The sequence below is a fragment of the Choloepus didactylus genome, chromosome 20 (genome assembly GCF_015220235.1).
Source record: "Choloepus didactylus isolate mChoDid1 chromosome 20, mChoDid1.pri, whole genome shotgun sequence".
NCBI lineage: Eukaryota > Metazoa > Chordata > Mammalia > Pilosa > Megalonychidae > Choloepus > Choloepus didactylus.
Window position 1 is genome coordinate 57,810,338 of NC_051326.1, and position 20,805 is coordinate 57,831,142.

The 20,805-nt window shown below is 39.2% G+C and overlaps 1 protein-coding gene across 12 annotated transcripts in view; it reads right to left on the bottom strand.

Annotated features, from left to right (window-relative positions):
* Positions 1-20,805, bottom strand: part of MBOAT2 (membrane bound O-acyltransferase domain containing 2) — a 225,196-nt gene that overhangs the window by 162,374 nt on the left and 42,017 nt on the right. For 2 of the 12 annotated variants that reach the window (XR_005213268.1, XM_037812526.1), the window contains exon 1: positions 20,459-20,745. The exons of 4 other annotated variants lie outside the window; for them this stretch is intronic. The gene's annotated coding sequence lies outside the window, so the exon portion shown is untranslated. Of the gene's footprint in view, positions 1-20,458; positions 20,747-20,805 lie in introns of those variants that run through there. 6 more of the 12 variants (XM_037812535.1, XM_037812534.1, XM_037812527.1 and 3 more) reach the window with 5 other exon arrangements.

Below are 20,805 nucleotides of genomic sequence, written 5' to 3' on the forward strand. Positions count from 1 at the left end.
CCGAACTGAGCCATAATGGTCTTTTCAACAAATGGGGCTGGGAGAGTTGGATATCCATATCCAAAAGAATGAAAGAGGACCCCTACCTCACCCCCTACACAAAAATTAACTCAAAATGGACCAAAGATCTCAATATAAAAGAAAGTACCATAAAACTCCTAGAAGATAATGTAGGAAAACATCTTCAAGACCTTGTATTAGGAGGCCACTTCCTAGACTTTACACCCAAAGCACAAGCAACAAAAGAGAAAATAGATAAATGGGAACTCCTCAAGCTTAGAAGTTTCTGCACCTCAAAGGAATTTCTCAAAAAGGTAAAGAGGCAGCCAACTCAATGGGAAAAAATTTTTGGAAACCATGTATCTGACAAAAGACTGATATCTTGCATATACAAAGAAATCCTACAACTCAATGACAATAGTACAGACAGCCCAATTATAAAATGGGCAAAAGATATGAAAAGACAGTTCTCTGAAGAGGAAATACAAATGGCCAAGAAACACATGAAAAAATGTTCAGCTTCACTAGCTATTAGAGAGATGCAAATTAAGACCACAATGAGATACCATCTAACACCGGTTAGAATGGCTGCCATTAAACAAACAGGAAACTACAAATGCTGGAGGGGATGTGGAGAAATTGGAACTCTTATTCATTGTTGGTGGGACTGTATAATCGTTCAGCTACTCTGGAATTCAGTCTGGCAGTTCCTTAGAAAACTAGATATAGAGCTACCATTCGATCCAGCGATTGCACTTCTCGGTATATACCCGGAAGATCGGAAAACAGTGACATGAACAGATATCTGCACGCCAATGTTCATAGCAGCATTATTCACAATTGCCAAGAGATGGAAACAACCCAAATGTCCTTCAACAGATGAGTGGATAAATAAAATGTGGTATATACACACGATGGAATACTACGCGGCAGTAAGAAGGAACGATCTCGTGAAACATATGACAACATGGATGAACCTTGAAGACATAATGCTGAGCGAAATAAGCCAGGCACAAAAAGAGAAATATTATATGCTACCACTAATGTGAACTTTGAAAAATGTAAAACAAATGGTTTATAATGTAGAATGTAGGGGAACTAGCAGTAGAGAGCAATTAAGGAAGGGGGAACAATAATCCAAGAAGAACAGATAAGCTATTTAACGTTCTGGGGATGCCCAGAAATGACTATGGTCTGTTAATTTCTGATGGATGTAGTAGGAACAAGTTCACTGAAATGTTGCTGTATTATGTAACTTTCTTGGGGTAAAGTAGGAACATGTTGGAAGTTAAGCAGTTATCTTAGGTTAGTTGTCTTTTTCTTACTCCCTTGTTATGGTCTCTTTGAAATGTTCTTTTATTGTATGTTTGTTTTCTTTTTAACTTTTTTTTTCATACAGTTGATTTAAAAAAGAAGGGAAAGTTAAAAAAAAAAAAAAAAAAGAAAAACAAGGAAAAAAAAAAGATGTAGTGCCCCCTTGAGGAGCCTGTGGAGAATGCAGGGGTATTCGCCTACCCCACCTCCATGGTTGCTAACATCACCACAGACATAGGGGACTGGTGGTTTGATGGGTTGAGCCCTCTACCACAAGTTTTACCCTTGGGAAGACGGTTGCTGCAAAGGAGAGGCTAGGCCTCCCTGTATTTGTGCCTAAGAGTCTCCTCCTGAATGCCTCTTTGTTGCTCAGATGTGGCCCTCTCTCTCTGGCTAAGCCAACTTGAAAGGTGAAATCACTGCCCTCCCCCCTACGTGGGATCAGACACCCAGGGAAGTGAATCTCCCTGGCAACGTGGAATATGACTCCCGGGGAGGAATGTAGACCCGGCATCGTGGGATGGAGAACATCTTCTTGACCAAAAGGGGGATGTGAAAGGAAATGAAATAAGCTTCAGTGGCAGAGAGATTCCAAAACGAGCCGAGAGATCACTCTGGTGGGCACTCTTACGCACACTTTAGACAACCTTTTTTAGGTTCTAAAGAATTGGGGTAGCTGGTGGTGGATACCTGAAACTATTAAACTACAACCCAGAACCCATGAATCTCGAAGACAGTTGTATAAAAATGTAGCTTATGAGGGGTGACAGTGGGATTGGGAATGCCATAAGGACCAAACTCCACTTTGTCTAGTTTATGGATGGATGTGTAGAAAAGTAGGGGAAGCAAACAAACAGACAAAGGTACCCAGTGTTCTTTTTTACTTCAATTGCTCTTTTTCACTCTAATTATTATTCTTGTTATTTTTGTGTGTGTGCTAATGAAGGTGTCAGGGATTGATTTAGGTGATGAATGTACAACTATGTAATGGTACTGTAAACAATCGAAAGTACAATTTGTTTTGTATGACTGCGTGGTATGTGAATATATCTCAATAAAATGATGACTAAAAAAAAAAAAGTTTTATAAATAAATAAAATGTACCATTATTCTTTTTATGATGAATTGAAATAAATTCATGTAGCCTATTTACTAATAAATTAATAACATTCTTTGTTGAATTTCAAAATATATGTTTTCTCCCATTAAAAGATTGCAGTATTAAAAATAAAAAAAATAAAAAAAAAAAAAAAGAAACCAAACAGAACTACTGGAGTTGAAGACCACAACAACTGAAATGAAAAATGCGCAGGAGAGTTTCAAGAGCAGATTGGAGAAGAAATAATTAGTGAACTTAAAGAAAAGACATATAAAATGAGTCAGGCTGGGGAGTAGAAAGAAAAAAGAAATATTATACGTGAAAATTGTCTAAAATAGTTATAGGACACCGTCAAGCACACCAATGTACACATTATGGGAGTCCCAGAAGGAGAAGAAAGAAAAGGGTAAAAGGAATAGTCAAAATAATGAAATAATTTAGCAAAAGACTTGAGTATGCACATCCAAGAAACTGAGAGAACCACAAGAAAAACAGATGAAATATATCCTGATAGAAATTAGAAGGTAGTCAATATAGTACACACAAGAAAGGAAATATAAAAGTAGGCTTCAAGAGACATGAGAGACAAAAAGGTTTAAGACCTACAAAGGCTAAATAAATAGCAAAATGGCAGAAGAAAGTTCTGTATTACCAGTAGTGATTTCAAATGTAAATGGATTAAACTCTCCAGTCAAAAGGCAGATAATGGCAGAATGGATTAAAAAAAGTGACCCAATCATTTCTGTCTGCAAGAGACTCACCTTAACGTCAAAGATTCAAGTAGGTAAAGGGTGAAAGGATGGGAAAAATACATACCATGCAAATAGGAACCAAAATAGAGCTGGGGTGGCTATACTAATTATGGATAAAATAAACTTTCAGTCAAAAACAGTTACAAAAGGCAAAGATGGTCATTACAGACTGATAAAAGGGACAATTCAACAGGGGGATGGAATAATTATAAATATATATGCACTTAACAGAAGAGCCCCAAAATACATGAAGCACATACTGACAGATTTGAAAAAAGAAACTGAGAGTTCTACTTTAATAGTAGGAGACTTTAACATACCATTCTCAATAATGTATAGAACATACAGTCAGAAGGGTAAACGACTTAAATGATATGCTAACAAACTATACCTAACAAACTACAGACACTGCACCCAACGAAAACAGAATACACATTCCTCTCAAGGGCACATGGATCATTCTCCAGGATAGACTATAAGTCAGATCACAAAACAAATCTCAAATTCAAAAATACTGAAGTCATACAATGTATATTCTCTGACCACAATGGAATGAAGCTAGAAATCAATAACAGAGGGAGAAATGGAAAATTCACAAATATGTGAAAATTAAACAGCATACTCTTAAACAACCAATGGGTTAAAGAGGAAATCAGAAGTGAAATTATGAAATATCTTGAGGTGAATGAAAATGAAAATGCAACATACCAAAACTTATGGGATGCAGTGAAGCCAGTGGTGAAAGGGATATTTATAGTTCTAAGTGCTTTTAAAAAGAAGACTTCAAATTAGAGACCTAACCTTAAAATGGGAAGAACTAGGAAAAGAAGAGCAAACTAAACCCAAAGCAAGCAGAAGGAAGGAAACAGCAAAGATTAGAGCAGAGAGAAGTGAAACAGAAAACAAAAAATCAAGGAGAATCAACAAAACCAGAAGTTGGTTCTTTGAAAAGATCAATAAAATTAACAAACATTAGCTAGAATGACAAAGAAAAAGAGAGAGGACACAAATAACAAAAATCAGAAATGAAAAGGGGAACATTATTAGGGAGGAGAAAAAGGAAGAGAGAGAAAGGAGAGACGGAGTCAAAGCTGCTCATATTGTTGGTGCATCTGCTCCTAGCCATGCGAGCTAGTTTGAAAGGGGTTTCTGTAATTTGCATTCAAGAGAGTCTTAATAAGTTATTTAATGGCAAACTCCTTTCCTCATTTAAATGATAAACTTTCTAAGGGTCTATCTATATACAAGTAAAATTAGATCCTGGGTCTTTTTTGTTTAATAAGAGCATAAATTAAACATTGGAGAGAGCACATATAGCACAACAGTTAATGAATGAATGAAGCCCTCCGTACTACTTAACTTCTCCAAACCTCAATTACCTCTTCTGTTAAATGGGAGCCCTGAGTATGTTTCCCCTTAGGAAATTTGCTTAAGGAATTAAATGAGATAATCCACGGAAGAAAGGATTTCAATACAGCATCTGCACATGAAAACACTAAAATATGACCTACCATTATTAGTAGCAAACACTTGATTATAATAAAGATACAATTTAGCTTAGAGAGGCTTTGTTTTAAAGCAAAGGTGATTCAAGCAAAGACCAGTGGCAAGGTCTGGACAAAGCTGTACTATGCCTCACAAAAACATTTCTTGCTCATTTGGAAAACATTATCCTCAAGGAATGCTACACACCAAACCTAACGTGTAAATGTACCCTGTATCAACCAGAACCAAAACTGTATTTCACAACACCTCCTTAATCATGTGATCAAAGCAAACATCGTCAATAGTGGTATAAATCAAAACCATGCAGCACTTGATAGGATGCAATGAAACAAATTCAGAATCACTATGTGCTATTCCTGCCAAAGATGTATAATCTGAATTTAATTGTGAAGAAATATCCAGGAAAAAACAAATCAAGGAATAGTCTACAAAATAACTGGCCTACAATCTTCAAAAGTGTCAAGGTAACAAACGTCAAAGAGAAATATAAATGACCAGTAGCCATATGAAAACAAACTAATTTCATTGTATTCACAAAAATAAAAAATTAAAATCACAAAATATCTTTTTAAATCCAAGAAACTGGGAAAATTTTATCAACTTGATAATAATAGACGTTGGTGAAGACGTGGAACAAGAGAATTCTATCACACTACTAGTGGGGATGTATACTGGTATAACCACTTTGGAAAACAATTTGGCATTGTTTGTAAAGTTGAAGGTACACATTCTCTGTGGCCATTAATTCCACTCTCTGGTGGCTAAACCTCAGAGAAACCCTTGCATATGTGACAAGAATATGTAAACGAGAATATTCACTGCAATGCAGCTTATATAATAAAAAAGGGGAAACCACTCAAACAGCCTGGGACAGGAAAAGACAAATAAATTATAGCATATTCACACAATGGAATACTAGACAAAAGTGAAAATGAAAGAACTGCAACTATATTTATCAATATAAATATACCTCACAAATACAACATTGATTTAAAAAGCAAGACCCAGTTGGAGAGGATACAGAGAAATAGAAACACACATTCACTGCTGGTGGGAACGTAAAATGGTGCAGCCGCTGTGGAAGATGGTTTGGAGGTTCCTCAGAAAGCCAGGTATAGAGGTGGCCTACAATTCAGCAATCCCACCACTCAGTATATACCTAGAAGGTATGAAAGCAGGGACACGAACAGACATTTGCACACCAGTGTTCACAGAGGCATTATTCACAATTGCCAAAAGATGGAAACAACCCAAGTGTCCATCAACCAATGAATGGATAAACAAAATGTGGTAGATACATACGATGGAATATTATTCCATAGTAAGAAGGAACGAAGTCCTGAAGTACACAATGACATGGATGAACCTTGAGGACATTATGTTGAATGAATTAAGTCAGACAGAAAAGTACAAATATTGTATGATCTCACTAACATGAACTAATTATACTATGTAAACTCATAGACCTACAATCTAGAATATAGGTTACCAAGAAATAGAATGAGGCTAGAGATTGTCAAGCAGTTGCTTTAGATGTGCAGAATTTTTAACTAGGCTGAATTTAAATGAGCAGAAATGGATAGAGATGATGGTATCACATTATTGTGAGTATAATTAACAGTGTTGAATGGTGTGTGAATGTGGCTGATAGGAGAAGTTTAGAGTCATATACGTCACCAGAAGGAAAGCCAGAGGTTAAAGCACAGGACTGTATAACTCAGTAAATCTTGTGGTGGACGATGTCTATGATTAACAGTACAAATATTAAAAATTTCCTCCATGAACTAGAACAAATGTACAAAAATATTACAAGGAATTAATAAGAGTGGTATATGGGGAGAAAACACCTATTGCAAATTATGGACTATAGCTAACAGTAATATCTTAATCTTTTTTATCAACAGTAACAAATGTACCACACCATTGCTGGGGAATCGATCCCATCATTGGATGGGAGCGATAAGGAGTATGGGATATTTTGGATTTTCTCTTTTCTTTTTCTCCTTTTTTTCCCTGGAGTAATGAAAATGTTCTGAAATTGTCTGTGGTGATGAATGCACAACTATGTGATGATACTGGGAGCCACTGATTGTACACTTAGGATGGACTATATGGTGTGTGAATACATCTCAATAAAATTGCATTTAAAAAAAAAGCAAGACCCAGAAGAAAACATGCAGAATGCATCATTTATACAAAGACCAAAAATCAAAACAAAGTAAAACTAAACAGTATGTTGTTAAAGTTATGTACACTTGTGGTTAAAACTATGAAGAAAAGCAAGGTAATAATGAAAACGAAATTCCAAAAGTGGCTCTCTTTGGGAAGAGACCTAACAGAACTACAGAGGGAGCCGGAAAGATTTTTCTTAAATTAGAATTATGTTAACTTAAGAAAATTCATCATCCTCTTAAAGTTCATGGTGGTTGTAAACATTCTCTTGAAAATCTGATTTTTAAAATCAACTCCCCAGAAAAGGAGACAATATAGTAGTACAGAAAGCTCTAAACTGAGAAGGAAGGGAAAGGAAAAGGGCCATAAATTCCTCAATATTATTAACTTAAAATTCTATTTTCTGAATAAAAATGAACGCATTTCTAAGTAGCAACGTAAAGTTTAAGTTATCAGTGGTATTGGTCAAAGGTTATGAGATTTTATTTATAACTGTGAAATATCTTTAAAAATTCCATTTAAGGAGCCAAATAATATAAATCCTTCAGCCTTCCTGTCTTCATGATCAAAACAAGAAGAACCAAGACAGGAAAACAAAGTCATTCCCCATTAGTTAGAAGAGAGGAAAAGGAGTGCAAGCAAGAGGTGGAAGGAAGAGGCTCTGAGGAAGTAGCACTCTGCCTGGAAAGATGAAAGCTGGCAGCTGTATCAAAACGCAGCTACTTCAGAGACCTCCCACTCCTGACTGGTTTCCCTCTAAGAAAAAAAAAGTTAATACTGTGGTATACTGGCTGTCATGCAGGCCCCAAAAAATACATGCACACAGTTCCTCAACAGGAAAATTTAAATGTCCAATTTCTTTTCCTGATAGCTATAAGACTTTCCAATCAAATTCTGAATTTTCCATTGCTCAATTGGCGATAATTCGCTGGGACCAGAAGTCATTTACAGAGAAGCCACCGAAGCTGTTCAAAAAACCACCTTTGTTTGATTCTCCTGGTTTTTATTCACAATGCTCTCAGACAAACTACGTTTGCTTTTTAATGTTTCTCACCATTCTAGTAAAAATACCACAGGCTCCTCAGCCTACAAACCAAATTCTTAGTCTGAAAGCACAACAGAATTCTTAAAAAGATACAATGAACAACCTCCAAGCTGAATCTTGAACCCAATACCCTGAACTCTGGACTATGTACCCAATGGCCTACTCAACATTTCTATTTCAAAGCCTAATACATATCTTAAACTTAACACAGCCAAAAGAAAATCCTTACTATCCACCCCATCCCACCCTCCAAAAACCACTCCCCTTTCAGTTTCCCCCAACATTTGCCCAGCTGCTTAGGCCGAAAACCTAGGAGAAGGTTTTTCCCTTGATTCTTCTCCTTCTTTCATATCATGTTCAATCCATCAGTAAGTCACATTGGCTCTACCCTCATACATAGCCAAAATAAGACCCCTTCTTACCACAACCACTCCTGCTATCCGTGTGTAGGCTGGGTGACCACAACCACAGCCCAACTGGTCTCCCGATCCTACTCTTACCCTTCACAAACTACCAAGATCTTCTTAAAAACTCAGTCAGGTTAGTTAATTCCTCTGTTCAAAACATACAACGGTCCACATCTACGTGTGGACTGCCGAGAGCAACTTCTTCCAGTGGGCATAACGTGGAAAGAGAGTAAAAAAGAGAAACTTCACAGTGGAGAAACCTCACAACACTACCTCAGCCAGGTGATCACAGTTCACTTCAACAGTGGAACCCATAACCCATAACCCAGTCTAATCATGGGAAAAACATCGTACAAAACCAGTCGAGGTACATTCTATAAAATACCTGACCTGTCCTCAAAACTCCCAAGGTCATGAAAAACGAGGAATCTGAGGATGTCCTCAGAGTCTACAGGAACCTAAGGAAACATAATTACTAAGTGTAATGTGGTGTCCTGGATGGGCCTGCTACAAACTATACCTTTTCTGTAAATTTCAAACTACTCTAACATAAAAAGCTTACTGAAACAATCCAGTGGCTTTCCATTAAATTTAGATTATAACCAAAGTCCTGTCAACCTCTTTTTTATTTCTTTTATCTTCATTTTATTGAGATATATTCACAGACCACGCAGTCATACAAAACAAATCGTACTTTCGATTGTTTACAGTACCATTACATAGTTGTACATTCATCACCTAAATCACTCCCTGACACCTTCATTAGCACACACACAAAAATAACAAGAAAAATAATTAAAGTAAAAACAAGCAATTGAAGTAAAAAAGAACACTGGGTACCTTTGTCTGTTTCCTTCCCCTATTTTTCTACTCATCCATCCAAAAACTAGACAAAGTGGAGTGTGGTCCTTATGGCTTTCCCAATCCCATTGTCACCCCTCATAAGCTACATTTTTATACAACTGTCTTCGAGATTCATGGGTTCTGGGTTGTAGTTTGATAGTTTCAGGTATCCACCACCAGCTACCCCAATTCTTTACAACCTAAAAAGGGTTGTCTAAATTGTGCGTAAGAGTGCCCACCAGAGTGACCTCTCGGCTCCTTTTGGAATCTCTCTGCCACTGAAGCTTATTTCATTTCCTTTCACATGCCCCTTTTGGTCAAGATGTTCTCCGTCCCACGATGCCAGGTCTACATTCCTCCCCGGGAGTCATATTCCACGTTGCCAGGGAGATTCACTCCCCTGGGTGTCTGATCCCACGTAGCGGGGAGGGCAGTGATTTCACCTTTCAAGTTGGCTTAGCTAGAGAGAGAGGGCCACATCTGAGCAACAAAGAGGCATTCGGGAGGAGGCTCTTAGGCACAATTATAGGGAGGCCTAGCCTCTCCTTTGCAGCAACCGTCTTCCCAAGGGTAAAACCTATGGTAGAGGGCTCAACCCATCAAACCACCAGTCCCCTATGTCTGTGATCATGTTAGCAACCATCGAGGTGGGGTAGGCCAATACCCCTGCATTCTCCACAGGCTCCTCAAGGGGGCTCTACATATTTTTTCCCTTTTTTTTTTTTTTTTTTTTAAATCAATTGTATGAAAAAAAAAATTAAAAAAAAAAAAACATACAATAAAAGAACATTTCAAAGAGACCATAACAAAGGAGTAAGAAAAAGACAACTAACCTAACTGCTTTACTTCCAACATGTTCCTACTTTACCCCAACAAAGTTACCTAATATAGCAACATTTCTGTGAAATTGTTACTACTATACCATCAGAAATTAACAGACCATAGTCATTCCTGGGCATCCCCAGAACGTTAAATAGCTTATCTGTTCTTCTTGGATTATTGTTCCCCCTTCTTAACTTGCTCTCTATTGCTAGTTCCCCTACATTCTACATTATAAACCATTTGTTTTACATTTTTCAAAGTTCACATTAGTGGTAGCATATAATATTTCTCTTTTTGTGCCTGGCTTATTTCCCTCAGCATTATGTCTTCAAGGTTCATCCATGTTGTCATGTTTCACGAGATCGTTCCTTTTTACTGCCGTGCAGTATTCCATCGTGTGTATATACCACATTTTATTTATCCACTCATCTGTTGAAGGACATTTGGGTTGTTTCCATCTCTTGGCAATTGTGAATAATGCTGCTATGAACATTGGCGTGCAGATATCTGTTCGTGTCACTGCTTTCCGATCTTCCGGGTATACACCGAGAAGTGCAATCGCTGGATCGAATGGTAACTCTATATCTAGTTTTCTAAGGAACTGCCAGACTGACTTCCAGAGTGGCTGAACCATTATACAGTCCCACCAACAATGAACAAGAGTTCCAATTTCTCCACATCCCCTCCAGCATTTGTAGTTTCCTGTTTGTTTAATGGCAGCCATTCTAATCAGTGTTAGATGGTATCTCATTGTGGTCTTAATTTGCATCTCTCTAATACCTAGTGAAGCTGAACATTTTTTCATGTGTTTCTTGGCCATTTGTATTTCCTCTTCAGAGAACTGTCTTTTCATATCTTTTGCCCATTTTATAATTGGGCTGTCTGTACTATTGTCATTGAGTTGTAGGATTTCTTTATACATGCAAGATATCAGTCTTTTGTCAGATACATGGTTTCCAAAATTTTTTCCCATTGAGTTGGCTGTCTCCTGACCTTTTTGAGAAATTCCTTTGAGGTGCAAAAACTTCTAAGCTTGAGGAGTTCCCATTTATCTATTTTTTCTTTTGTTGCTTGTGCTTTGGGTGTAAAGTCTAGGAAGTGGCCACCTAATACAAGGTCTTGAAGATGTTTTCCTACATTATCTTCTAGGAGTTTTATGGTACTTTCTTTTATATTGAGACCTTTGGTCCATTTTGAGTTAATTTTTGTGTAGGGTGTGAGGTAGGGGTCCTCTTTCATTCTTTTGGATATGGATATCCAACTCTCCCAGCCCCATTTGTTGAAAAGACGATTATGACTCAGTTCAGTGACTTTGGGGGCCTTATCAAAGATCAGTCGGCCATAGATCTGAGGGTCTATCTCCGAATTCTCAATTCGATTCCATTGATCTATGTCTATCTTTGTGCCAGTACCATGCTGTTTTGACAACTGTGGCTTTATAATAAGCTTCAAAGTTAGGGAGTGTAAGTCCTCCCACTTCATTTTTCTTTTTAGAGTGTCTTTAGCAATTTGAGGCATCTTCCCTTTCCAAATAAATTTGATAACTAGCTTTTCCAAGCCTGCAAAGTAGGATGTTGGAATTTTGATTGGGATTGCATTGTATCTGTAGATGAGTTTGGGTAGAATTGACATCTTAATGACATTTAGCCTTCCTATCCATGAACACGGAATATTTTTCCATCTTTTAAGGTCCCCTTCTATTTCTTTTAGTAGAGTTATGTAGTTTTCTTTGTATAGGTCTTTTACATCTTTGGTTAAGTTTCTTTCTAGGTACTTGATTTTTTTAGTTGCTATTGAAAATGGTATCTATTTCTTGAGTGTCTCTTCAGTTTGTTCATTTCTAGCATATAGAAACATTACTGACTTACGTGCATTAATCTTGTATCCCGCTACTTTGCTAAATTTGTTTATTAGCTCTAGTAGCTGTATCGTCGATTTCTCAGGGTTTTCCAGATATAAGACCATATCATCTGCAAACAATGACAGTTTTACTTCTTCCTTTCCAATTTGGTTGCCTTTTATTTCTTTGTCTTGCTGATTGCCTTGGCTGGCACTTCCAGCACAATGTTGAATAACAGTGGTGACAGCGGGCATCCTTGTCTTGTTCCTGATCTTAGAGGGAAGGCTTTCAGTCTCTCACCATTGAGTACTGTGCTGGCTGTGGGTTTTTCATATATGCTCTTTATCATATTGAGGAAGTTTCCTTCAATTCCTACCTTTTGAAGTGTTTTTATCAAAAAGGGATGTTGGATTTTGTCAAATGCTTTTTCAGCATCTATTGAGATGATCAATTGATTTTTCCCTTTTGACTTGTTAATGTGTTATAATACATTGATTGATTTTCTTATGTTGAACCATCCTTGCATGCCTGGAATGAACCCCACTTGGTCATGGTGCATGATTTTTTTAATGAGTCTTTGGATTCGATTTGCAAGTATTTTGTTGAGGATTTTTGCATCTATATTCATTAGGGAGATTGGCCGGTAGTTTTCCTTTTTTGTAGCATCTTTGCCTGGTTCTGGTATTAGATTGATGTTAGCTTCATAAAATCAGTTAGGTAGTGTTCCATTTTCTTTAATGTTTTGAAAGAGTTTCAGTAAGATTGGTGTCAGTTCTTTCTGGAAAGTTTGGTAGAATTCCCCTGTGAAGCCATCTGGCCCTGGGCATTTATTTGTGGGAAGATTTTTGATGACTGATTGGATCTCTTTGCTTGTGATGGGTTGATTGAGGTCTTCTATTTCTTCTCTGGTCAGTCTAGGTTGTTCATATGTTTCCAGGAAATTGTCCATTTCCTCTACATTCTCCAGTTTGTTGCCATACAGTTGTTCAGGGTATCCTCTCAGAATTTTTTTAATTTCTTCAGGATCTGCAGTTATGTCACCTTTTTCATTCATTATTTTGTTTATATGGGTCTTCTCTCTTTTTGATTTTGTCAGTCGAGCTAGGGGCTTGTCAATCTTGTTGATCTTCTCAAAGAACCAACTTTTGGTGATATTTATCCTCTCTATTGTTTTTTTGTTCTCTATGTCATTTATTTCTGCTTTAATCCTTGTTATTTCTTTTCTTGTACTTGGTTTAGGATTTGTTTGCTGTTCATTTTCTAGTCTTCAGTTGATCCATTAGTTCTTTGATTTTGGCTCTTTCTTCCTTTTTAATATATGCGTTTAGTGCTATAAATTTCTCCCTTAGCACTGCTTTTGCTGCATCCCATAGGTTTTGGTATGTTGTGTTCTCATTTTCATTCGTCTCTATATATTTGGCAATTTCTCTTGCTATTTCTTCTTTAACCCACGGATTGTTTAGGAATGTGTTTGTTCTAGTTTGCTAATGCTGCAGAATGCAAAACACCAGAGATGGATAGGCTTTTATAAAACAGGGGTTTATTTTGCTACACAGCTACAGTCTTAAGGCCACAAAACGTCCAAGGTAACACATCAGCAATCGGGTACCTTCACCGGAGGATGACCAATGGCGTCCGGAAAACCTCTGCTCACTAAGAAGGCAGCTGGCGTCTGCTCCAAAGCTCCAGCCTCAAAACGGCTTTCTCCCCGGACGTTCCTCTCTAGCAAGCTTGCCTCTCTTCAAAACATCACTCCCAGCTGCACTCAGTGAGTTCCCTCTCCTTGAGTCAGCCCATTTATATAGCTCCACTGATCAAGGCCCACCCTGAATGGGCAGGGCCACGCCTCCATGGGAACATCTCATCAAAATCATCTCCCACAGCTGGGTGAGGCACATGCCAAGCAAATCCAAACAGCACAAAACATCTTCCCCACAAGATAACAAAGATAATGGCATTTAGGGGACACAATATATTCAAACCGGCACATTCCACCCCCTGGACCCAAAAATGACATTATCTTTCCAAATACAAAATACATCTATTCCATCACAATATCACAAAAAACTTAAATCATTTCAGTAACAATAGTTAAGCACAAAATCCCATCAAAATCAATTATAGGCATGGCCAGTCCCAAGGCATAATCTTTCTTCAGCTGTGGATCTGTGAACTTAGAACAAGTTATGTGCTCCCAACATACAAAGGAGAGACATTCATAGGATAAACATTTCCATTGCCATAAGGAAAAACAGTATGGAAAACAGGGTTAACAGGAGCAAAACAGTTCCTAAAACCCAGAGGACAAACTCCATTAGATTTCAAAGTCCAAGAGTCATTTACAGAACAATGTTGCATCCTTGGGGCTTGAGAGAGCGAGAGTCTAATGCTTCCTAAATGCCTTTGTGGCAGCCCTTTTCTCTCCAAATGCTTGGGTGAGTGCTCCAACATATCCACACATTGCGGAGACAACCTTCTCAGCCCCACCCTCCTCAAACATCGGGGCAGCTCCCGGATTCCCTTCCATCTCCAGGGCACACGCTCAACCCCTTCAGAACAGTGGGGTGGCAGCCAGGCTCTCCCCAATTCCCTGGAAATGTGCTCCACCCTCTTTGGGACCTGAGGTGGCAAAACTCTTCCAGAGCATCTAGGTGGAAAGCCCACCCTCGACCTCCAGGGCAAACTCACCCTTTCCATGCATGTGGGCTGCTCTGCTCTCCCAGCCTGAGACCTCCTGACTCCAGACCTCAACCTCCATGGCTCTGTCTTTGAAGAGATTTTTCCTTTAATTTTTTCCTTGTCTGCCTCCTCCAGTCCAGACCGGCAATGGCTCAATCTATAAAGATCTCGCAAAAATTCTGTTGGCTTTGCATGAAGCACACACGGGTCAAAGCCATTAGACAACAGGACTTTCCACAAATCCTTTCTGGATAATTCCATCTCCAATCCTGGCTTATACTGAAATGGCAGCTGGGTTCCGTGTTTGGTTACATCCTCATGTTGGGCTGTACCTTCTGGGATTCCACCCCCTGGAAGCTCATAATTTTCCAAGCCATCAGCTTCTGGTCTCTTTGAACCCAAGAGTTCAGTTCTAAGTTTATCTCTTTCCGCTCGCATTTTACTATAAGCTGCAAGGAGAAGCCAGGATACATCCTCCACACGTAGTCTGGAGATCTCCTCAGTTAAGTATTCCAGGTTGTCACTTTCAAATTCTTCCTTCCATTTGACACAAGGATTCAATTTTGTCAAATTCTCTGCCACTTTAAAACAAGGATCACCTTTCTTCCAGTTTGCAACAACACATTCCTCATTTCTGCTCAAGTCCTCATCAGAAGTATCTTTAGATTCCATATTTCCATAAACAGTCTCTTTAAAGCAGTTTTTGCCTTTTCTATCAAGCTCCTCACAATTCTTCCAGCATATTCCCCTTATCCATTTGAAAAGCCGTTCCAACATGTTTGGTATCTGCAAACTCAGCAGGAAAAGCACCCCACTCTCGGTACCAAAATCTGTTCTAGTTTGCTAATGCTGCACAACGCAAAACACCAGAGATGGATAGGCTTTTATAAAACAGGGGTTTATTTCGCTACACAGTTACAGTCTTAAGGCCACAAAACATTCAAGGTAACACCTCAGCAATCGGGTACCTTCACCGGAGGATGGCCAATGGCGTCCGGAAAACCTCTGCTAGCTAGGAAGGCAGCTGCCGTCTGCTCCAAAGCTCCAGCCTCAAAACAGCTTTCTCCCCAGACGTTCCTCTCTAGCAAGCTTGCTCCTCTTCAAAACATCACTCCCAGCTGCACTCAGTGAGTTCCCTCTCTTTGAGTCAGCTCATTTATATAGCTCTACTGATCAAGGCCCACCCTGAATGGGCGGGGCCACGCCTCCATGGGAACATCTCATCAAAATCATCTCCCACAGCTGGGTGAGGCACATTCCAAGCAAATCCAACCAGCACAAAACATCCTCCCCACAAGATAACAAAGATAATGGCATTTGGGGGACACAATACATTCAAACCGGCACAGTGTTGTTTAACCTCCAGGGATTTGTGAATTTTCTAAGTCTCTGATGGTTATTGACTTCTAATTGTATTCCATTGTGGTCAGAAAATGTGCTTTTAATAATTTCAATCTTTTTAAATTTATTGAGGCTTGTTTTAAGTCCCAGCATATGATCTACTCTGGAGAAAGTTCCATGAGCACTAGAAAAGTATGTGTATCCTGGTGATTTGGGATGTAATGTCCTGTATATGTCTGTTAAATCTAGTTCATTTATCAGATTGTTTAGGTTTTCAATTTCCTTATTGGTCTTCTGTCTGGTTGATCTATCTATAAGAGAGAGTGATGCGTTGAAGTCTCCCACAATTATTGTGGAAACATCAATTGCTTCCTTCAGTTTTGCCAGAGTTTCTCTCATGTATTTTGTGGCACCTTGATTGGGTGCATAGACATTTATGATTGTTATTTCTTCTCGTTGAATTGCCCCTTTTATTAGTATGTAGTGGCCTTCTTTGTCTCTCAAAACATCCCTGCATTTAAAGTCTATTTTATCTGAGATTAATACTGCTACACCTGCTCTCTTTTAGCTGCAGCTTGCATGAAATATTTTTTCCATCCTTTCACTTTCAATTTCTTTGTGTCCCTGTGTCTAAGATGAGTCTCTTGTATGCAACATATTGATGGTTCATTTTTTTTTTGATCCATTCTGCCAATCTGTATCTTTTAATTGGGGAGTTTAATCCATTTACATTCAACGTTATAAACGTGAAGGCATTTCTTAAATCAGCCATCTTCCTTTGGTTTATGTTTGTCATATATATTTTTCCCCTCTCTCTATTAATATCCTTTATTGTACCCATACCGAATCCCTTTAGTACTGAACCTTTCTCCAAGTCTCTCTGTCGTTTCTTTGTTTCTCTGTCTGTAGGGCTCCCTTTAGTATCTCCAGTAGGGCAGTTCTCCTGTTAGCAAATTCTCTCAGCATTTGTTTGTCTGTGAAAAATTTAAGCTCTCCCTCAAATTTGAAGGAGAGCTTTGCTGGATAAAGTATCCTTGGCTGGAAATTTTTCTCACTCAGAATTTTAAATATATCATGCCACTGCCTTCTCGCCTCCATGGTGGCTGCTGAGTAGTCACTACTTAGTCTTATGCTGTTTCCTTTGTATGTGGTGAATTGCTTTTCTCTTGCTGCTTTCACAACTTGCTCCTTCTCTTCCGTGTTTGACAGTGTGATCAGAATATGTCTCGGAGTGGGTTTATTTGGATTTATTCTATTTGGAGTTCGCTGAGCATTTATGGTTTGTGTATTTATGTTGTTTAGAAGATTTGGGAAGTATTTCCCAACAATTTCTTTGAATGCTCTTCCTAGACCTTTACCCTTTTCTACCCCTTCTGGAACACCAACAAGTCTTACATTCGGATGTTTTATATTGTCTATCATATCCCTGAGGTCCGTTTCGATTTTTTCAATTTTTTTCCCCATTCTTTCTTTCATGCTTTCATTTTCCATTGTGTCATCTTCCAGGTCACTGATTCGTTGTTCAACTTCCTCTAGTCTTCTACTATGAATGTCCAGAATCTTTTTAATTTGGTCAACAGTTTCTTTAATTTCCATAAGATCATCTATTTTTTTATTTAGTCTTGCAATGTCTTCTTTATGCTCTTCTAGGGTCTTCTTGATATCCTTTATATCCCGTACTATGGTCTCATTGTTCATCTTTAGTTCTTTGAGTAGCTGCTCTAGGTGCTGTGTCTCTTCTGATCTTTTGATTTGGGTGCTTGGGCTTGGGTTATCCATATCGTCTGGTTTTTTCATATGCTTTATAATTTTCTGTTGTTTTTGGCCTCGTGGCATTTGCTGAACTTGATAGGGTTCTTTTAGGATTTGTAGACCAATTAAAGTCCTTATCTCTAATTTATCAGATCTACAACTTCGTGGAGTACACTTTCTCTAACTAACCAGCAGGTGGCGTCCATGAGCCACCTGTTCTCCACAAGCCAGTTCTCCCCTGCTTTGCCTTTGTGGTGAGTGGGGGAGTGAGTCTTGTGGGGTCCAATTGGTGTACCAAGCTTGCGTGTGTAGTTGGTGTTGCCCGCCCTGTATATGGGGCGTGTTTCTGGGAAGTCAGGGAGGGGGGGTGGCTCTAACAATCAAATCTCCCTGGTGATCTTGGAGTTTTAAAGCTGCTGCAATAGTCTAATCCTTCAGTTCAGTCCTGCCACAGTTTGTCTCTGCCACTGACCCACAAGTCCTTGGTATTGGCGTATGGCTCCTGAGACTTGTAAGTGGGTCCCTCTTCCAGGCCATGCACCCCCTGGTCCTCTGTTGAGGGATGACTGTGCTATGTCACAGGTGAGTGCCGTCCCCCCAGGGCGGTTCTGGGCTGCTGGGCTGTGTAGGGAGGCTCCCAGTCTGCTGAAATGATGGCTGAATGGGGCTTCGTTAATTCACACTGCTCCACCTTCCTAACTCTGGGACAATCAGCTGAGGTTGCAGGGAAGGTTAATGTCCACGCCCAGTTTTGTGGAGTGTGCCTGTTATTTGAAGCACTTCCATCACACTGGGTTGTGTGGGACAGCTTTGGGCTATGGGGCTGGCGATGGGCAGGAGTGTTTCCTGTCCACCAGGATAATGGCTGTGAGCAGACACCCCCCTTTTCTTGGGAAGTTGTGGTGTTTAGTGAAATTTCTCAGCCACTGGATTATTGCCTTTTGTCTCAGAGCTCTCTTAGTTCTGCTCTTGACTTGACCTGCCCAAATTGCAAGTCTTTGAAGCTTTCTGTATTGGGCTTCTTAGAGTAATTGTTTTAGATTAAAAAAAAAGGATTAAAAAAAAACAAAAGGGCCCTCCTCACAGATCTAATGGGTTACTGAAATGTTAAGAGACAAAGCAATTAGGGCCATTAAGGAAAGGTACACAGGGCAGAGAGATCAGCTTTTCTTCGGGATTTGCATATGAGCCTCAGGGCCTGAGCTCTGCCCTTCCCCTTTCTATGTTCACCAGAACTCCAAAAATCCTCCGCTTTTAATTTTGGAGTTTTTCGTGCTGTTTTTTTCTATGCCTGTCTCCTCTCTGCTGGGCTGGCTGCTCTCAGATTCTCTGGTGTCTGGTCTCAGTCTATCTATGGTTGGAGTTTGGATCAGTAGAATGAGTTTCTGATAAGAGCTGCCACTGCAGTTCTCCCTTCTCCTTCCCAGCGCTGATGGCCCCTCCTCCCACGGGACTGAGCCTGGCAGGGAGGGGTGCGGGTCCCCTGGCCACAAAAACTTACAGATTTTGCTGATCTCAGCAGTTCCACGTTTTCATGAGTGTTGTATGAAGTATGCCCAAAGTCAGATTGCTCTGTGGTGTCCAGTCCATGCAGTTCCTGGCTTTCTACCTACTTTCCTGGAGGAGTAACTAAAACATACAGCTCACCAGTCTGCCATCTTGCCCCGCCCTCCCTGTCAACCTCTTTTAACTCATCACCTAACACCCTACCTCTTGCTCACTCTGGTCTACCATGTTACTTCACAAGGGTTAAAAGAGGTGGGTTATACCAGCATAAGCATTTGTCAAAACTGAGCAAACTGTACACTTAAGATCAATGCACTTCACTGTATATAAATTATAACTATGAATTTTTTTAATACAGCTGTTAAACTAAGTAATTTGATGGTATAAAAATTACCCTTAAAGTTGGGGGCTTAAAATATTAACTTTATTTTGCTCTCAAATACGCAATTTGGGCCAAGCTTGATAGGAACAGTATCAGCTGGGGACTGGCATCAGTTGGGGGCTGGAATTATCTGAAGGCTAACTCACACATGTCAGACGGTTGATGCTGGCTGTCATCTGAGACCTTAGTGGAGCTGTAGGCTGACACACCCACAGTGGACTCTCTACATGCCCTGGGCTTCCTCACAATATGTGGCTGAGTTCCAAGGGCCAGCATCATGAGAATGAGACAGACAGAAATGAAGACACAGACAGGAGATGTATCCTCGTAATGATCTGACCCCAGAAGTCACCTAGGATCCCTTCCATAGTACTCTGTTTAGATGGAGCAGTCAGAAGCCTGTCCAGGTTCAAGGGGAAGAGAAATAAATCCCACCTCTTGTAGGGAGTGGCAAGGTTCCAAAAAGTATATGGAACTAGAAATATTGCTGTGACCATTTTTGGAAAACCCAACTTACCACACAGGTTGGAATATAAAGTTGAAGGAAGTCTCCTAATGACATAAACAGTTGAAAGAGAACGTGTTACAGAATTCATCATGAGATCCAATATCTAACAAAGAAGAGTTCCAGAAAAACAACACTAATAAAAGAGAGAAGAAATTATCAAAGAAGTAGTTTCAGAGAATTTCCCAGAGCTGAAGAACATGAGTCTTCGGATTGAAATAATTTACCAAAGTCCATACAGATACAACAACATGAAATTTAAGAGCATCAGGATAAAGAGGAGATCTTAACAATCTTTACAAAAGAAAATCGGATCAACTACAAAGTTAAGAGAACTAAACTAGCATCAGACTTCTCATCAGCAATATTGTATACTAAAAAATAACAGTGCAATGCCTTGAAAGTTATAAGGGCAAAGTTATAAATTATTTTCAACCTAAAATTCTACAAGACATTTTCAAATTATACAAACACTCAGACGGTTTACATTTACACTTCCTTAGAAAGTTCCTTTGAGATATGCTTCAGCACAGATTCAGCATAGATGCCATAGGATTCGGGAAGTAATGAACTTGTTTCATGAATATAGCAAAATGAGGCTGCTGAATGCCAGTTGTGCAGGAGGCCTAAGGAGCAAACAGTCCAGACTGGAGATGAAAAATTAAAAGCTCCAGGAAGAAATTAAACCAAGGGGAGAAAAACCATAAGATTTGTGTGTGCAGATGTTATCCCTAAGAACTTGGAATTTAAGAACAGAAAACTATAAAAACAGTTTTAAAATTTGATTGTTTCTCTGAAGAAAACTAAGTCCTTGAAAGTTTTTTCCTCCCAAAGGAGAAA